We start from the raw sequence: 20,324 nt of genomic DNA on the forward strand, positions 1-20,324 counted from the left end.
CAGAGGAGACTCAGAAATAGTCAATGCTAGTTTTAAGCTTGGCTATTGCACTAAGACAGCACTAGATTGTCTAGTACAGAAACTTCCTAAGGTCTGTAATACTGAGACATCTGTGGGGGAGGGGGACTCTTTCCACTCATTTTCCTCTGTGAACTCTTGTTTATTGGCAGAGTTAAGAAAGTATCATTTTTGCCTTAAGAACTCTCAATATTGCTGTTCCTTCTGCCTTTATAGGCTCCATCTGCAGTGGTCAGACTTCAAAAATCTCTTCCATTTTCAGCAATATTGCCAGTTCCTGCAGTATGGTCATTTCTTGGGGAATATTCTTAAACCAATAGAATCCTTCAAAATAGAAAACACTTTTTTTGAATGTGTGACCACTGTAGCTAGATATGAAGAAGACCTATTAGACCTTCAAGTTTGTCTCTCTGCTATGCCAGGAATAATTCACCCAATCAAAGTCTTATCAGACTTTTAATGGATAATGCACTGGATCCTAGCTAAAATATTACTAAAAACTATTCAGTGGTCTTCCTATCAACCATGAGTCCAGGTAGACAAACTTAGGGCTGATTCTGAAAACACATCCTCCTGTACTGGAGTAAATTAATGGGGCTTTCTGCAAGGTGTAAGGATTCACAGACTTAAAGCCATTTGCAAGATCAGTCTCATGAATTCTGATTAATTTATAGGTAATATTAGCCCTTTCTAACTGAATTTAATTCATAAGCCATCTTGATGTGTTTATTTGCCTCTTGAGAGATCTTGAACCAAATGTCTTTAGTTCTACTCTATCATTCTTTCTGAATTCCAATGACTTCCAGGAATTTCAGGCCTTGTTTTGGACTTTGTGACCATGCCCAAGGTATATAAGCTTTACTGGACCTCAGCTGTCTGTCACTGGCCTCTCTGGGGAGCTCAGAAATAAGGAAACATTTGCCTTGGTTGGATTTGGCAGCATTAGTAGTAGACCATGAACAAGCCTTCTGGACGTTCCCCACTTGGTGTTGAATGGTAGTCTGACTCCATAACTTTTGTACCTGTAATTTTGTTTAGTTAAACTGAAATCTGAAAGCAATCTAAAGGTATTTTGGGAATGATAATAGTTTTGTCAGGTCAGAGTCTGAAGGCTGCCTAGACTGACAGCTATTAATAATCCAAGCCTTCGTTACACTATTATTGTTTATATTATTACAGTAGTAAATAGGGGCCCTGTCATAACTATAAAGGGAAGGGTAACAGCTCTCCTGTGTACAGTACTAAAATCCCTCCTGGCCAGAGACTCCAAAATCCTTTTACCTGTAAAGGGTTAAGAAGCTCGGGTAACCTGGCTGACACCTGACCCAAAGGACCAATAATGGGACAAGATACTTTCAAATCTTTGGGGGGGGAAAGGCTTTTGTTTGTGCTTTTTGTTTAAGGGGTTGTTCGCTCTTGGGACTGAGAGGGACCAGACATCAATCCAGGTTCTCCCCATCTTTCTAAACAAGTCTCTCTTATTTCAAACTTGTAAGTAAAAAAGCCAGGCAAGGCGTCTTAGTTTTACTTTGTTTTCTCAACTTGTAAATGTACCTTTTACTAGAGTGTTTATCTTTGTTTGCTGTACTTTGAACCTAAGACAGAGGGGGGTCCTCTGAGCTCTTTAAGTTTGATTACCCTGTAAAGTTATTTTCCATACTGATTTTACAGAGATGATTTTTACCTTTTTCTTTAATTAAAAGCCTTCTTTTTAAGAACCAGATTGATTTCTCCTTGTTTTAAGATCCAAGGGGGTTTGGATCTGTATTCACCAGGAGTTGGTGAAAGGAAGGAGGGGGGAAGGGTCAATTTCTCCTTGTTTTAAGATCCAAGGGGGTTTGGATCTGTATTCACCAGGGAATTGGTGAGAGGTTTCTCAAGGCTTCCCAGGGAGGGAATCCATTGGGAATGGTGGCAGCGGGACCAGAGCTAAGCTGGTAGTTAAACTTAGAAGTTTTCATGCAGGCCCCTACATTTGTACCCTAAAGTTCAAAGTGGGGATACAGCCTTGACAGGCCCTAACCAGGTTGGACTTCTATTGTGCTTGACGCTGCACAAACATGTAGTAAGAGGCAGTCTCTGACCTAAAGAGTTTACAGTCTAATGATAAATTGGGCTTTCATCTTACTTGCCTGGGCAGGGAACTAAAGGGGAAGTAGGCCCCATCTCCATGTCTCTGCTCAAGTGAATGAAACCTACTTGGGTCCAGATCTACTGCAAAGCACAGCCCCTGCTCTTTAGATATTCCTGCTATGAACTAGTAGGCTGAGAGAGGGCAGAGTCTACGCTCCAATCCTCTGCTCATTGGCCAGAACAGAGTGGCAGGCATGAGGTAGGAAGCAAGCAACGGCTATAGCAACTTACTTTACTGCCAGAGCAAGAGGGGAGCAGAGGAAAAACTGTGCCTCAAAGGGGTGTGTCTGTGGCCTCCTAGGGCTACTCCTGGGGTGGTGTAGTACACACTGCTCTATGTTCAGGGCCGGGGCTAATGGCACAATCTAGCCCAGCTTTTGAGATGGGGGTGTAACAAACCGTGGGAGAAGTGGGGGCAACAATAATAATACCTTTTTTTCAAATGTGTACATGCCAAGGTAGATTTATTTTTCCAGATAAATAGAGATATCAGTAGCAAGACTATCCAAAGAAAGTGAGAGTTTGGTCTAGGGTTAACAGTTCTGGTGTTGGAGATATCCAAAGTATGTTCTATAGCACAATGTAATTAGAGCTTGTATATTTCCATTCTGCCAATGAAAGTCTTGAACTGGATTTATGAAAACATCAGAAACACCAAATTGATCATCAGGAAAAGGATCAATGGATTTTCCGGGTGGAATAGAAGGAGATGAAGAGATGCTTAGTTAAGTCCAACTCCAATTTATTTGTTTTGCTTCCATCAATGCAAATACAACATTCATAAAATATTCACTAAATGCAAGCTAAGGCCAGATTACTGCTGGCACCCTCTGCTATGTGGAAACCAGCCAGCCAATGGGAAAGGCATGGAAGCAGCTTTCTGGGCCTTGCACCCGGTTGGATGCCACACTGCACCAGCCAACAACATTCTGATCTTATTCTGCCTCACGGACTGCAAAAGGAGGGAAAGTACATGTGACTAAAGGTGTGCCAGATGCTATGCATCTTCAAAGAGGATACTGCGGAGTTGCAGCCAGAGAACTAGAATAACTCCTTGCTCGAGCTGAGTTTCTCTTCCTTAAAATAAGTTACTCATCTATGAGCGGCCCTCATCCATTCCTCACAGGCACAGCGCCCCTCTCAGATTTGGTAGGGCCGTTATTTTTGTTGGTTTTTACACTTTTGGAATTCTGTAATAAAGATTGCTATAGCCCATGGGTGACTTCCATAACTATGTGTTTGAGGTACACCTTCCAAGAGAGGTTAGACCAAAGTGCATGTGACTTCCCCTCCAAGCTGATCTCGGATATACAGAGCACTGAGCAGCATAATTAGCTGCAAGTGAGTCCAAGCTAAATCTTCATGGAAGATGGCTACAGAGAATGAAAAAGCTAGACGGCAAAAGTCTGGATAGCACACTCTCCCTTCTAAGAGAGTTATCACTCAAGGAGGCTCTTCCTTGAAATGCATACTCTGTGTGACATCCTTGGAAATTTATCTCCACTGCTTTTATGTGGAAGAGTTATGTTTTGTCCTCTCTTACACTTTGAGTTGCATCTGAATTTTAATTTTTAGCACAATTAGTAGTCCAGATTCTGCTTTCAGTGGTACCAGTGTAAATGCAGAGTAACTCCCTTGTCTTCAGTGGAGTCACTCTGGAATTACAGTGGAGTAACTGAGAGCATGATTTGGTTAATCAAATCAATGCTACAGTTACTTCAGATATTCCACCAGGTGCTATAAATGTTGGTGTTATTTCATGTGTTCCATAAACTCCTTAGGAAGTCCTCTGCCCATATTTGGCTAAGATAACTCAGGACAAATACAATATTTTGTTTCTTTTTATTTTAACTTGCTAACTTAATACTAGAGGTATTATGTGGAATCATCTCAAAAATACATCCCATACATCATTCTGAGATAAAGATCTTTGTCTGAGACTTTGTCTGAAAGGGATAATGTTTCACTTCTGGCGCCTCTATGTCTACTCTTTCTAGCATAATACATATTTGTTATATAATTGCTTGACCTGGCTAGGTGCAGATCCCAAAAATCAGTTCATGATTTTTTGCAAATTAATGATCAGGAGCCAACTGTTCCTTATGCATCTACTGAATGCTAAAGAAAACACTGAGAACAGGTAGAGATAACAGGAAGTGAAGAACCATCAGATGTTACCAATGTAAAGTCACCCTTAAAGTAATTGATAATTATGTATATTTTCAAATACTATGCATATGAACTTTCTTCGATGGAAATTATTACAACAGAAGACGGACAATACTCAGGAACTGTACTACAGCAATGTGCACCTCAGTAATATAATAATTACAGTTGATTGGAAAAACTTTGACAGAACCGTTTGCTGTTGGAAAATGCAATGCCATCGAAATCAAAACACTTTGTGAAATCATGTTGATGTCTCCAAAATTTCATTTAGGGAAAAAGAAAGGATAAAATATCCTGACAATGTTGAAATGTCCTATTTTGACATTTTCAGAATAAAATGTGTTTTCATTTCAAAATGATTTTTTGTTTCAATTTTGATTTTTTTGTTATATATTGCACTATAATACGACATTTTAAAAACTTGAAATCGAAGTTGCAGATCTCAGAAGTGCTGGAATCCCCAACTCACAGGCAGTCTGCCTGGTAGGTTCTCTTGGAGCCACTAATCCTGGAAGCCCTGGGCTCCCCAGCAGCCTGCCTGGTGAGCTGGCAGAAAACCAGGCAGGTTCCGCTGTGAAACCTGCATTGTTTCTGGAAGATCTTTGTCAAAATCAAATCATATCTGTGGAATTTTAAAATTTCAACGAAATGGCAAATTCCAGCCAAAAAAAGTTTCATTGGAATTATTCTGACCAGTTCTACTAACAACAATCATCATCCAAACTCAGACTTAATATACTTTTAGAGGATCTGATTCTACACAGAAAAGTTAACTTGCTTATCTCCCCACATTTAATATCTGCCTGTTGCAAGAGATCTTCTAAATAAAAATATGATATACTGATGCTAAGTTAAATTTTGTAGCAGATTCCATATCTGAAAAATGAAACCTAAAAAATACAGTATGGTTGTTGGTCCACTCCCTCTGGGGCACCTGGCATTGGCCACCTGGCAAAGGTCCATCTAGCCCAAGGATACTGGGCTAGATGGACCTTTGGTCTGACCCGGTACGGCCGTTCTTATGTTCTTATGTACTATTTAGACATTGTTTTATTTGGTATATAGTTTCCACAGTTGAGGGCTTTAATATACTTTCATAGGTCTTTACAAAACAGGTCCCTGATCAAAGTGTTTAATCTCCTGCACACTAAGGGCCAGGTGGTATTATTGGATTTACACTGCATGCCTCTGAAATTTGACTTCCTTAATGTGGCAGACAGCAGCTTTCACACCTAATTGAGATATGTTCTCATCTTCCAAAAATGGTGGAGCTCTGGAGCCACATGACTTCCATAATTGTGTTGAGAGAGACCTCTGAAGGGGTGTGATATGAACAGAAGTGAAATAAGCCAAAAAGTTAAGCTGCATGATAGCACCAGGGAAAGCAGATCTGGAGGGAAATTTGAGATTCAGTTAATGCTGACTTTAGCTTGGGAAATCATATCCTCTCCAACATCCACAGCTATGCAGCCACTAGGGAGCTGTCTAATTACATGTGATTTCACCCAAGTGTTAGTTAAATCAGAGATCCAAATGCAAATCTTGGAACTTATGAAAATGGTGTAGATTGGTGTCACTCCAGGGATGTTTTTTGTGTATGCAGATGAATGGTCAGTGACACAGAATTTACTGTAATGGATTAAACCATTGGTCCATCAAGTCCAGAATTCTGCCTCTGAGGGTGACTGATATCTGATGCTACAGAGGATAATGACTCCCCATCTCTCCACTCCAGAAAGCACCTATACACATGTGGAATGCTGTATCTCAAGGGAAAATTGGCTTCCTGATTCCTGCAGTGATCATCTTATGAATCATGAGATCTGACTACCTTTACTTTAGCATGGAAAACTACAAATATTATTTGATAATAAAACTATCCAACCATTTTAAAAGTCCAGCCATGACATTTGACTTTATCATGGTAGTGAATTCCACAGGTTTGTTACATGCTAGGTGAAGATGGATTTCCTTATATTTCTTTCTAATTTACTTCCTATTAATTTGAGTAATAATAAGAAAATATTTTAAAAAGGACTAATCATTTTTCAGTATGCCTTCTGTTGCCTGTAAATGCGTTAGTGACATTCTTTCTTATTCTTCTCTTTTTCAGGTGAAAAGGTCTTCTTTTTCTGCTGTCTTTCATCATATTTTAAGTCCTTTACCACCACACCTTACTATAACAGAATGTGCTGGCCCTTCAAGATCAGATGCTGCCAGCTCACCTGTCACTGGGACTTGTTTCCATTCTGGAAATGTAGTTTCCTGAAGGACCCTGGGAATTGTAGGCTGCTGCAAGGCATGCTGGGAAGGAGTGGCCAGGACTGTATAAAGAGCAGTGAGGCCATGAAAGTAAGTGGAAAAGCTTGATGAAGAGGTAGATGCTCCTGGCAGAGGTAAATTATTCAAGGCCTGAAGAGATACTGAAAAGAAGAGTAACTGAGGCATTGATGTGAGAAAGGTAAGACAATTAATTTTTACTGTTACCATTTTTGATGTGTGTCACTGGCTGCTACATCAGGGGCTGCAACTGGGTGGCATGGGGCTGTCTACAGTAGTCCTAAAGAACCCAGAGAATCCCCAGTAAATTAGGTAATCCAGCTTCATTCACAAACCCTTTACATGACCCTGTGTAGCATCAAAGGGCCATCTCAAGGTCAAGGATCTGGTCCTATGTTTGCAGCTCTCTTGTTTGCATTCTAGTAGGAAGCAAAATATTTCATATCTTCCTTTTTATGTGGGAAAAATAATCTTTTCTCCCTTCTAAGGAAAATTTTATCTAATGTAAGATTTATCATACATTTCTAGTTGCAGTGACAAGGGCAAGTGGCCCCTTTTAAAAAGTGATCTACAATGAAGTAGTTCTAAATTCTGGCCGCCTTATGAAGCTACCCCATTAGTAAGCTCAAGAAGTGTGTATCCTGTTAGATGTGGGATCATACTCTGATGTGATGTTTCAGAGTGCACCATAGTATGATTTCATAGTAGCCACAGATTCTCACTAGAATTTGAAATTGGTCCATAGGGGATTGGATAAATCCTGTGGGATTTTTAATGCCTGGTGGTTTCAAAAAGTCTCTTTATTATTTTCATACCTCTTTGGATATAAAACTCTCTCTTCTTTCTATACTCCAGTGCCTCCTTTCTGTAGACTCTCCTCTCTTGCCTACTTCCACCAGTTCATGCAGTTAGTAACTATAGAAGTCAATGCTGCTCTTCTGTTGATTTCAATGATCATGTCCTGAGATCACACATTTAAGTGTTTTTTTTAAATAAAGACAACATTTTGACAGTAGACATTTTTGTTAGGTTCAAATATGAAAATGATTTGTAAATAAATGGTCATACTATGAAACTATATTATTCAGATGCCAGTAATGGAAATGTTGAGCATTCTGTAGTTTTAATGATTAGGAAGTAAACTGATGACCTTAAAACACAATAAGATAATAGTGCTAGAATACATTTTTTTCAATTAATTAATTCCCAGTTTTTACCACTTACTACTGTGTAAAGTAGTATACCAATACTTGTGCTGAGTGTATAATATTTATTGAGTGTTCTGTAATGTGGACCAAATCCTGCCTGCTTTCTACACATGTAGAAGTAGGTGAATATTGCAGAAAAGTACTCATTAATATTCATTTGAATAAAATGGCATATTCTCTTCAGCAGTGTCAGTGACCCATTCTATTTTCTGCTAACATTTGTCTGAACTTGAGATCTTGTTTTCACACAACAAAAGTCTTACCTAGGTAAATGGGTTTGTGCTGGAAATGTTTGCTTGGCCATCCTGAAATCTCTGATGTTCTTCCTCCAGTTTATAAAAGTGCCAGTCCATTAATGAGAAAGCAGAAATACTAGTATGTGACTCCGGCAATTAACCACGCACCCCAAATAACAAACAGTAAAAGGTGTAGTGAAGCAAATAGTTTACAAATAATATGAAGGTTGTCTTGGGTTTTATTTAATGGACTATGTAGATTTTAAGTTTTGAATACTCCCAGAGCTGAGGATTGATAGATAAAATGTTCAAACAGTTTTGTAAATACTGAAACATATTCACAGGTAACTCAAGAACAAAAGAAGGGCGAAATTCATGGAGATCCCAAATCAGGAAGGTATCCTATTAAGAACATACTTGAAAAATCGAGCATAACCTTATGTGCTGTCCTGAACAGAAATAACATAAGCATGTACTTAAATCTTTTCTGTATTGGAGCCTGAATAACCTGTACATCTGTCTCTAACGTAACGTTTTTTTTTCAACATTATAAAATAAATACAGAGAGCCTGACTTCAGAGTTGGTCTCCTGTTTCAGAAATAGTGTGCCGGTCAAAGAAAGTTGGTGCTTTTTTTGTTTTGAATGTAATAGTAAAATGTTTGAGAACTAGGACAAAAGTTAATCCTTACACAATCTAATCTAGCCCTGCTTCTTCCACTGTTGCAGACATTGGAACGATTAGAGTTTAAAAACATTAGTGTGCAGTCATTCAGCTTGTTTTTGTTGGCATGACAAGCCACCAGCTGCTGTAGTTCCACAGTTTGTTGCCATTTCAGAGGGATCTCAATGTATTTAAATAAGCTTTTTTCCCCCAGTAATTCAGCACCCCTGCCCTTCTTAAATTATATGGCATCTTTTAGAAGCAATTACATCCTGAGGATGTGGCATGCAGCACCTGCAGAAACTGCTAGATTAGTCACTACGTGTACCTTGTCAGCCAGTAGAAATGGCATGTGCACCTCACTGAAACTCACCGAATATGAGTTGCTGGACTTTGTTGTTCTATGACATATATGTTGATCTATATAACAGGTCTATAGGTGACAATGATAGGTCAGATTTGCCTGTGCTGTGCCTCCTGGAGTCAGACTAGGGGTGAATTTGGCCTGATACCACAAAATCACAAGTTTATTAGACAAAGCACAGTAAGGTTACTTCAGCTGATAATCCTAAGTAATATGAATGTTCCTGTATATCTGGTATTGGCAGAGCTTCAGTATATTAAGAGAGGTTGCAGTAGAGGAAGAGAGCAGAAAGAAAGCCAGAGCCTTGGTGGTACAAAGGGACCCTAAAGCTGGTCTGACTGATCAGCTGAGTGGTCTCTTGACAGAGAAGAAATGAATGGCCATGTGATGGTTCTCAGAGTGCCCAGAACTGTGAGTCACCTTGTGACTTCCACCTGCCTCCCGCATGAGGGAGACATGCTTGTGCTGAATTGGATGTCAGCTCCCTGACACCACTAGACTGTTAGCCACCCAGGCACTCTTCTCAGGACTATGCCAGCCCTTGCTTTGCTTTGCAAGTTAACAATAGGAGCATCCTGGTCCGCGAGCCTCTTTGAAGCATTCTCCTGTGATATCCAGCCCCTTATCCACTGGACACCAGGTCTGCTGTCCTCAAGGAAACAGTATACACACCAGCTTGGATGATTCAACTCAGGCTCAATACTTTGCTTAATATCACAGTACGTAGATATATTTATAGTGAAACAAGAACACTTTGATTACCAAAGATTGAAGAGATAGTGAGTAAGGATAATGGAAACAAAAGGTTACAAATAAAACAAAATCATAACACGCTTTCTAGATAGTAAACTTAACAGGCTATCCTCATATCTAAAGAAGTTAACCTCACACCCAGAGTCTTCTGCAGAGTTTCCAACCAAGGCTGATTGTGATCCCATTGTCATGAATATGAACGCACTGCCTGTTCACTTTCTTTGTTTCCCAAACATAGTGTAGCAAACCTTTGACGTGTATCTCAATATAAGGTTCTCTCCTTATAAGGTGTAGTTCTCTACTTGTTAGTTCCATTCTAAAATTCTTAGAATCCTTCATCTGCAGTCAGCTTAGATGGGTGACCCATTGTGTTAGCTTACAGTGCTTAATTTACATTTTAACAGAGAGACAGGTGAATAAACATCTCTTGTGAGACAAAAAACCTGTTTGTTAGCTCTGCCTTCATGCAGACTCTAAAACAGTGGTGGGCAACCTGCGGCCCGTGGGCCACAGGCAGACCATCAGGGTAATCCCCCGGTTGGGCCGCTAGACAGTGTTTACCTTGACTGTCCGCAGGCGTGGCCGCCCGCAGCTCCCAGTGGCCGTGTTTCACCATTCCCGGCCAATGGGAACTGCGGGAAGTGGCAGCCAGCAGGTCCCTGTGGCCCGCGCCGCTTCCCACCGCTCCCATTAGCTGGAAACGGCGAACTGCGGTCACTGGGAGCTGTGGGCGGCCATGTCTGCGGATGGTCAATATAAACACTGTCTTGCGGCCTGCCAGTGGATTACCCTTACGGGCCGAGTGCCCACACTGCTCTAAAACATATTTGCAGTGTAAATATACATATAACTCCTTACATAGTTTCTGTACATACATTTCACACTGATATTAATGACCAGTGTAAACCCACCTCTCATTTGAGACCTCATATGATATTCTTTGGTGAACCAGAATGTACATACCAGAATCAGGACATTCTTGTAACTTCCTCGGTAGTTGGCATTAAGGGGTTCTTGGGTCAACCCTTTCACAGTCACCAGCATACGGGGTTTATCAGGTGTATAGGAATGTGAGGTGTCCTGCAGTTCGGCTATTTTTCAGTAATCTGTAGATGGAGTGATGGTTCCTTGGTGGCTGTCAGAGCCAGTGTAATTTAGGGTAGCTGTGATGGGGTGTTCACACCCCACTAGCCCATATGGGTTAATCACAGAAGTGCAGGACTGGAAGGGACCTCAATAGGTCATCTAGGCTAGTCCCCTGCACTCAAGGCAGGACAAAATAATAACTAGACCATTCCTGACAGGTGTTTGTCTAACCTGCTCTTAAAAACCCCCAATGTGTCTCAGGAGGGATTAAATATCCTGATAGGCCACACCCGAGGGAGAGTGAGGCAAGTATTGACTGAGGATGGAGCCCACATGGGTAGGAGCAGACGGGGCTGGTGTAATGCCAGGAAGTGAGAGCAGAAAGTGGCTGCAGTGTGGAAACCTGCAGTCATGCTCTGGGCTCAGAGAGGAAAAGGAGAAAAACTTGGGAGAGAATAGAAGCACTGGGTTCCTGGCCCTGAAGGAAGGATTTATCCAGGCAATGGTGGCATGGAAGACTGATAAAGGTGTGGTAGGAGACAGCCCAGTGAAATGGCAGCAAGGTTTGCGATGATGCAAATCTTGGCTGCTGATTTCCCTGGCATGGAACCTGGAGTAATGGATGGGCCCTGGTTCCCATACCAGCCTCTGAGGAAGTGGCATAGCCTTGAATTGGAGGACTGTCAGGAATGATACCCAGTCAACCAGTCCCATGAGACTTTGATACCGTGGAAGGAGAAAACTATAGTGACCTGGCCAGAGGGCCAACCCATTCAGAGGGAGTACCCCAAGTCACAGAGAGGAAGCACTGCAACACATGCAGCAGGAGAGGGGCGTCAGAAGGGTCAGATTGAGCAGAACTATTCCCCAGATGCAGCCACAAGACGGCACCCCAGTAGTGAGCTGAGAACACTGTGACAGCAGCCTTCTGGTTGCCCTAAGTTATGCCAAGGGCAAAAATGGCCCCTGGCCAGCCCTGGTGTCTGGGAGCTGCAAAGGGGTTTAGAACTATCTTTGCTCTTCTCTAGCTGAACTGAATGGAGAGTGGCCACCCCTGAGGATTGAGCCTTAAGGTACAGTGAGTTGTTAATATTTATACCTAACTAAATGAATCATAGGCGGAGCTTATTAATAAGCATGTACTAATTCTGTTTTCTCAGATTTAGAAACAATTTAGAATAATGATTTAGTACAATTTAGTATTTAGTAATTTAATACTGATTTAATATGTAGATTTAGTACAATATATTATAAAATTAAAAAAAAAGTCTTCCTTCATCCAGTTAAAATGAGAATAATACACTGGATAGAGTGCTGCAGCATGCTCAGGACAGGAACAGGGGATAAAATCATAAAATGGTTGGACTGTCTTTATTGATACAGCATAATTTCATGTCAGATACTAAGATAACAGTTCAAATAGACCCCAAACCTAGTCTGCTTTCACTTCCCTCATTACTAAAAAGAAAAAATTCTAATGCTTTGAATTACTTATTGAATTTGTTGGCCCAGCCAAGCGTGAGCCCAGGGCAATAAGCCATTCACCTTATTGGCTTCTTCAGTGCAAGTCCTAAAAATGTGGATGAAAGAAGGAGGTTCTGCATTCTCTCTCCAAAAATCAGAAATGGATGGCAGATAAAAAGGAGAGGATGGTTCCATAGTTAAGGTGCTAACTGGGACTTGAGGGACCTGGGTTTGATTCCTTGTTCCACCAGACTTCCTGTACGATGTTGGGTAAATCACTCATAAGAATGGCCATACTTGGTCTGACCAATGGTCCACCTAATCCAGTATCCGGTCTTCTGATAGTGGCCAGTGCCAGATGCTTCAGAGGGAATGAACAGAACAGGGAGAATATTGAGTGATCCATCCCCTGTGGAGATAATACTTCCTTACTTCACAGAGGAGCTGTGAGGATAAATACATTAAAGATGGTGAGTTTCTGAGGCTAGGTCTACACTACAGCGGGGGTCCGACCTAAGATACGCAACTTCAGCTATGTGAATACCGTAGCTGAAGTTGCATATTTTAGGTCGACTTACCTGGCTGTGAGGACGGGGGAAAGTCGACCGCTGCCGCGCTGCCGTCGACTCCGCTGTCGCCTCTTGCCGCGGTGGATTTCCGGAGTCGACGGCAGAGCGATCAGGGATCGATTTTATCGCGTCTTCACTAGACGCGATAAGTCGATCCCAGAAAACCGATTGCCTGCCGCCGGACCCTCCGGTAAATGTAGACAAGCCCTTAGATACTACAGTGATGGGGGTCAGATAAGATTGATAGAAGAAAAGTCCAAAAGGTTTGGAGTTTATGAATGGTTTGGTTTGGGGCCAGTTCTTAATCTGCCTGAACCAGTTTGTCCTTCCCTCGCTTAGGACCTGATCCAAAAGTCCACTGAAGTCAAAGGTTCTTTCCATTGACTTTCAGAGGGCTCTTTATCATGCTTATCTGCATCAATGAGGTCAATATGATAACTTTGATAAACTAGTTTCTAGTCCATCCATCTGGTCTTGCCAATTCTGAGGGGGAAAAAACATAGACAAATTCTTCTATCAACAGTGCCATATTCTGTACACTTTGATCCAGATTCCGCAAAGTACTTATGTAGTTAGTGACACTGAAGACAATGTCACAACCCGTTGACTTCAATCAGGCTATTCATGTCCTTGGAGTTAAGCACATGCTTAAATGCTTTGCTGAATTGGAGTCTCAAAGCAGAGACTTTTGAAACCAGAGTCTGGTAGCCCAATATTAAAAGCCTTTAAACAACTTTGACCGTTTTACCGCACCATAATTGGGCATAGGAAAACTTACTGTTAGCACCTGGCAGTTGAGATAATTATCCTATCTCTTCAAATAACATAATAGGTACATTGTTTGACTCTTGAGTAGCAGCAGCAGCAGCAAAGCAATTGCTGAATTGAGAAGTCTATGTAAGACCATAAAGATAGTGTGAGGTGAAGACTTTGATGTGGTAGGAGACACTGGGCCCAGATGTCAGCATGTCAGACTCTTTTCCCCTGTCTACCTCTGAAGACACATCATATATTGCAAATTTGTTTTTATTTGCAAATAGCCAATTATACTTACTCTGTGCTGTTTTCAGGTGAAGCTGTAAATCAGAACACAAAAATTGGTTTAACTCTATGAACACTCCTCACCAACAGAAGAGATTGGATAGCAGCAGCTTCTGAGAAATCCCAAAATACCAAATGCTTGTCTGTTTGCTGTGTTGTTGTAGCTGTGTTGGTGCCAGGATATTAGAGAGACAAGGTGGGTGAGGTCATACCTTTTATTAGAGCAACTTCTGTTGGTGAGAGAGACAAGCTTTCGAGCTTACACAGAGCTCTTCTTCAGGTCTGAGAAATGTACTCACAGTGTCACAGCTAAATACAAGGTGGAACAGATTGTCTAGCATAAGTAGTTAATACATATTTCAAGGGACCATTCAAGGTGAAGTGGTCTGTTAATGCACTGACAGTCATGGGGGGAAGTTATGCATTTAAGTTTGTCTTTTGAAGGTATTGTGTGGGTTTCCTTTGAGGATTAGAACTGAGAGGTCAGATATAGACTGATCACTTTGTGAAAAGTATGCACCCATAGGTGATATGGGGTGTTTGTCTTTTATCATTATTCTGTGTGAATTAATCCGAGAGTATAATGATTGTCTGGCTTCACCCACATATGTGCTATTGGGGCATTTACGGGCACTGAATGAACTACACGACAGGTAGTGTGCCCTGGTCTGTGGGAAGCATGCTTCAGAAAGGGATAGATAATACTCAATATATATTATGCCATTATACAAGTAGATAGTACCCACTCTTAGAATATAGAGTTCAATTCCACTCACACTCAAAAATTGTATAGGAGAAGTTCAAGTGGTCCAGAGACAGGTAATGAAAACAATTAACTTCCATCTGAGGTGAGACTGAAAAGCTGTGACTGAACAACTAAGACATGACATAGATATGCAAAGTAACCAATGTTATAGAACAGGGAGGTTCAACAAGTGTCGATGTTCATAAGAGGACAAGAAAACATTAAATGAAACTGAAAGGCAAGCCAATATTGTAAGAGGAATATTAATGGCAAAATGATTTTTAAAAACACCACAATCGCTACAAGCCATCACTGTGGCCAAGAGCTTAGGCTTCCAAAAAGTATCTAACACTGATAATGATAATGACATCCAGAGTTACTAGACTGGATAAAAAACATTTAAGAGATAAACCAATATGCTTCAGGGCATAAATCAACCACTGTATGATAGAGTTAAATAGCAACTTTCTCTAGGGGTAGGTTATTTCATAATTCTCCTCAACATGATTTCTTCACCTTTCTTTCAAATATCATCAGCTGATGTAAGCAGACTTCAGTCCACTGACATCAGTGGAGGTACACTGATTTACACCAAGTGAGGATTTGGCCCATGATGTTTGGATTTTATGCACTAATTATAAACTCTCTTCCCCTTTTTGTCTTCAAAGTATCTTTAATTTGTGCTAAATCTCTGGGCAATGTCGGATTAGATGTGAATTCCCACACAACAAGTGGCTTTATCCTTGACCAGTTTTTATAGGCCAATCCTTTACTCTTGTAAGGCTTTTCTAAAAATAAATAAATAAATAAAAATTTCACCTTGACAATCCCTTGGTAAACAGTGGTGCAATAGTCTTATAGGAGATGCCATAACAGGGTTCTTGGAATTTAATTAGTAACTGAAGAGAACCAACTTTCCTTTGATAAATCCTACTTTCCTATGTACAGACTTACATGGGTTTGCACAAATGCAGATGATGGCAGAATCTTGTCTTTTAGACAGTAAACTCTTTCAGGTAGTGACTGTCATGTATTATCTTTGTATAACACAGGGGTCGGCAACCTTTGGCATGCGGCTCGCCAGGGTAAGTACTCTAGCGGGCCGGGCCGGTTTGTTTACCTGCCGCGTCCGCAGGTTTGGCTGATCGCGGTTCCCTCTGGCCACGGTTCGCAGTCCCAGGCCAATGTGGTCGGCAGGAAGTGGCGCGGGCCGAGGGATGGGCTGGCCGCCACCCCCTGCCGCCCCCATTGGCCTGGGATGGCGAACCACGGGCAGTGGGACCCGCAATCGGCCGAACCTGCGGATGCGGCAGGTAAACAAACTGGCCCAGCCCGACAAGGTGCTTAACCTGGTGAGCCGCATGCCAAAGGTTGCCAACCCCTGGTATAACACAATGGGGCCCTGTCCTGGTTGGTCTCTAAACTAGAGCGCTGCAGTTTTTTTCAGTAAATAGTTTATTCACCAAAAAACACTGTTTCATTTAACCCAAAACTATTCCCATATTCATGTTCAGTTCACCAAATAGCTTCAAGCAAACCAAAAAGGAAACCTCCCAAAATGTTTTGGTGATATCAAAACAAAATGTTTAGTTTTGACCCAATTTGAAATTTTCCATTTTGATTTCAGGATGTGGGAGACCCAGGATCAGCCCCCCCCCTTTGCCTAATGGGGTGCAGGGATTTGAATTTAAGTCTCCTCAGTGCTTAATTTGTAATGAAAGAGGTGCTCTGGCTCAAGTAATTAGTGTGTGACATGCCCCAGAGTACAATCTGGACTACTGAAAAGCAGTGTCCCCTGAACTCTCTAGCCAGGGTGCCTTTTACAAGTGCTTCTGATGAACAATCACCTCTACAGATTCTGCTCTCACACAGCCTTCAGCATGTAAATTCACTCCTAGCCAAATGCATGAGCACTCTGATCAGTCACTCATGAATTACATACAGGATGACATCCCCAAATTCTTAGTCCCAACCTTGTTCCCCAGAAATGTGCATCTGGCACTGCTCAGTATTGTTCGGTACCCTATAAGCTCATAGTAAGTCTGTCATTCCAACACTGGGTAATGATTATGCACCAGCCTTGTCATCCTAAGTAGAGATTCCCAAACGCACTGGTTTAGATAAAACAATAAAACAAGTGTATTAATTAGAGAAAGATAAGATAAAAGTCAGAATTGATTACAAAAGAAATAAAAAGATACAACCACAAGCTAATAACTAAATGAAATTAAAAGCTAAATGTCTCTCTCACTGTAAATTGTAACAGTTCACAGGCTGGATTTCCTTTTAGACCTCTCCCACAGTTCAATATTCTTTGGTATTCGTTGGTGCCATGAGCACAGAGATGGAGGAAGAGCGGGGGTGCCAATACATCTTTGCCTCTGAGAAATTGGTTGTGGGCATTACACAGAACTACAACATATTTCAGTAACAATTATATAGCAAAATCTCAGAATTTTGCATGCAGTGTTACACACATTTCAACAGGATTATAGTATTCAGAAGATTATGAGTTTTCACATGATACCTCATAAGCATACTTTGTACAAAATATACCATAACTATATAAAAGTGGTGAACGTGGGGTACAAGGTGTCACACTGGGGCTCAAGCAATTTTTTTTACTTTCATAACTGACGCGGCAAGACAGAGATGCTGGGGCTATAAACTGCCAAGCCTAGAGGTGCGGGCACAAATTAAGCACTGAGTCTCCTATGTTACAGGAGTACCCTAACCACTGGGCTATAGAGTCATTCTCAGTCATTCTTTGTGCCAACGAATGTCCATTGACTGAATTTCCTCTATGAATTCAATAATGAATAGGCAATGGACCAGGGAAAATGTATAAATACTCTATAACTCAGTGGGTAGGGTACTCATCTAAGATGTCAGAAACCAAGTCTATGCTCCAGTGACTAACTTATATATAAGTGGAACAGATTCAACAGGAGAAACAGAGAAAGACCCCTACCAGAATATTGCATAGCCAAATAAATAGGAAACTCCTGTTGTGAGAGACTCAAATTTGAATCCCTTCTCCACATTAGACAGAGGAAGAAATTGAACCTACATCTCCCACATCCCAGGAGAGAACCCTGACGGTTGGGCTGTAGGGGAAGAGGCTCCGCTGGTTTGTGTCAAAATACCTGCAATCAAAATGAAGTGTTTCAGCTGAGCCACCATCCAAAATTTTCTCAACTCTGATTCACCAAAAATGTTAATCAATCAGTTGGTTTGGGTTCAACCTGAATCAAAACTTTGATTATTTTGGAATTGCCAGTGAATCAAATATAAATTTCATTATTCACCCAGCTCTACTCTAAACACTACTGAAGCATAAGTGTTTAACACAAATGTGTCCCAATTAAATTCTGTGTGTAAATTGACACCGAGACCATGCTGTACAGTCTCCAGGATGGCTTGTTTTTAATTTGGATCTCCCAACACAATGACCTTTTCTTCAAAGTTGTTAAAAAAGTATCTTCATTTCCAGCCCATGTTCAATTCTTGTTAGTAGTTCTTAACTATCAACACATCTTTCATTCTTCTAAAAACACATTTGGCAGCAGCTCACAGAAACAGAGGCAGTGGACTAGGACAGCGGTTTTCAACCTCCAATCCATGGACCACTGGGGCTATGTGGACCCCATCTAAAATTTCCAAAGGGGCTTGCATCTCCATTCCAAAATGTGTAGGGATCCGCAAATGAAAAAAAGTTGAAAATTACTGGACTAGGAGGAAGAGGGGAACAGATATTATTGATTTGTTATATGAATCTCAGTATAAACTAGGGAAATGCATTTTACCTGAATCCCTTACATGCACAACCCCCCCACCCTCACCCACTGAAATCTTATCACATTGCCCTGAAGTCAGGTTGTTCACACTTTTTGGATGTACAATTTAAAATCTTGGGGATGGGTTATTTGATGATAACTCCTTCTCAGCTGGTTCTTAGGGATATTCAGGGTCTCATCTTCTGATATTTGCTTTGGGGCAGAAAAAGAGAAGCAATTGCTCACCAACTGAAAAAAGAAAGCAGTTTAGTGGGAAAGAAGTTTATATTTTAAACTAGATTAGCCCAGGTCTCTCTAACGAGAGGACTAGAACTCTGTTAAGATCACAAATCATGATGGGTAAGTGCATTTCTGGAGCTGTAGCGAGATACAGTGAATTAAAATAGGTAGAAGTTATTCCACTCCCGGAGACTTCCTTGTATCCTGACTTGCAATATCATCATGTTCTAATGTAAAGCAGATGAAATTGGCAGCTAGAAGTTTTAGAGGTTACTGCTTTTGAAGATTATGAAAAGCTTCCTGTTATGATTTAAACTATTTACACTGAATTTTATTGAAATACAGTGTCTACCTCTAAAAATAAAACATTTTGTTCACTACAAAGATCTTCAAGAATCATATTCTCTGTGTTAGTGTTGAATCACATTTTATATTACATATATAAAATAGAAGTGTTTTAGAAAGTTTAAATATTGGGGCCAGAACCTCCAATCTCATTGATCTATGCTCATGCTAAAATAAAGTGGAGAATGGCAGGGGTCAAAGATCGTTTTAATCCAACCTTTATGTTTCTGAACCTGAAAGTGGCTGTAGAAAAGTCCAGTCCCCAATATAAATTAGCCAAACCTAAAGGAAATTTCTAGGGGCCAGATCCCTTGTTGTTAAGGCTGCTTTGAATCGTGGGAATGATCTGAAGAAGATGGAATTGGTAATAGTACCTGGCCCTTTACTGGAATTTTTAAGATTATTCCTCTTCCTCAAAGCCTCCGAGTAGGGGTGGTTCTGACAGGCTGCAGGATTTGCAGTGGCAGTGGTCTCTGGCTGGGGAAAAGGAGTTCTGCACATGCTGAGCTCCTCTACTTCCACCCAGAGTGGACCTCATCTGGGTCCCAGTGGGGTCAGTGGCCAAATTCCCAGGGTGTGAGATTAAGCCCAATATTAGGAGTGAACTCAGGCCTCCAAGACTAGCCTCAATCTCAGCCTGCTTGTGGCACCGAATCTCTCTAGGTTTGGCCATGTGGTTGCAGTAATGGTCACACCGAATGTTTCCATACCCTGTGTGGCTGATCCCAACTCTTAGAATCAGGTTTTCAGTGCACATGCTTGTGAAAGTTCAAAATTCATAATGAATATGCCCCAGTGTTTGCTTAAAATTAGCTCCTTCAATGGACGTTCCTGCTAATGAACTCAATTGCTAGAACATTTGTTGAAAGCAAACACAATATGGAGAACACTATTGAAATGGATGTCTTTAAAAATCTATATGGATTTTTGTGAAAATGTTTTGCGGTTTTTCAGCCAGCTCTCTTCTAGACCTTGTGTAAAATATTGTGCATGTAGTCTAATTACTGTGGTTAAATGGTGCTGCATTCTGTGGTTATAATTGGTGTAGGCTTGGTTGCTATGTACTGTGGATTCTGTGGTTTAACTACACTATCTTTGTTGCTAGCAATTTTTTTTTAACTTTTTTAGCACTTGCTGCCCCCACTCCCCGAGCCATATTGACATGTCTCTAGAGTGCATATTGTCACTTGTTACAGGGTTCCTTTTCTTCCCCTCTTCTGTTTGCATTTGGGACA

Source organism: Terrapene carolina, unplaced genomic scaffold (assembly GCF_002925995.2).
Source record: "Terrapene carolina triunguis isolate 2854851 unplaced genomic scaffold, T_m_triunguis-2.0 Scaffold31, whole genome shotgun sequence".
NCBI classification, from domain to species: Eukaryota; Metazoa; Chordata; order Testudines; family Emydidae; genus Terrapene; species Terrapene triunguis.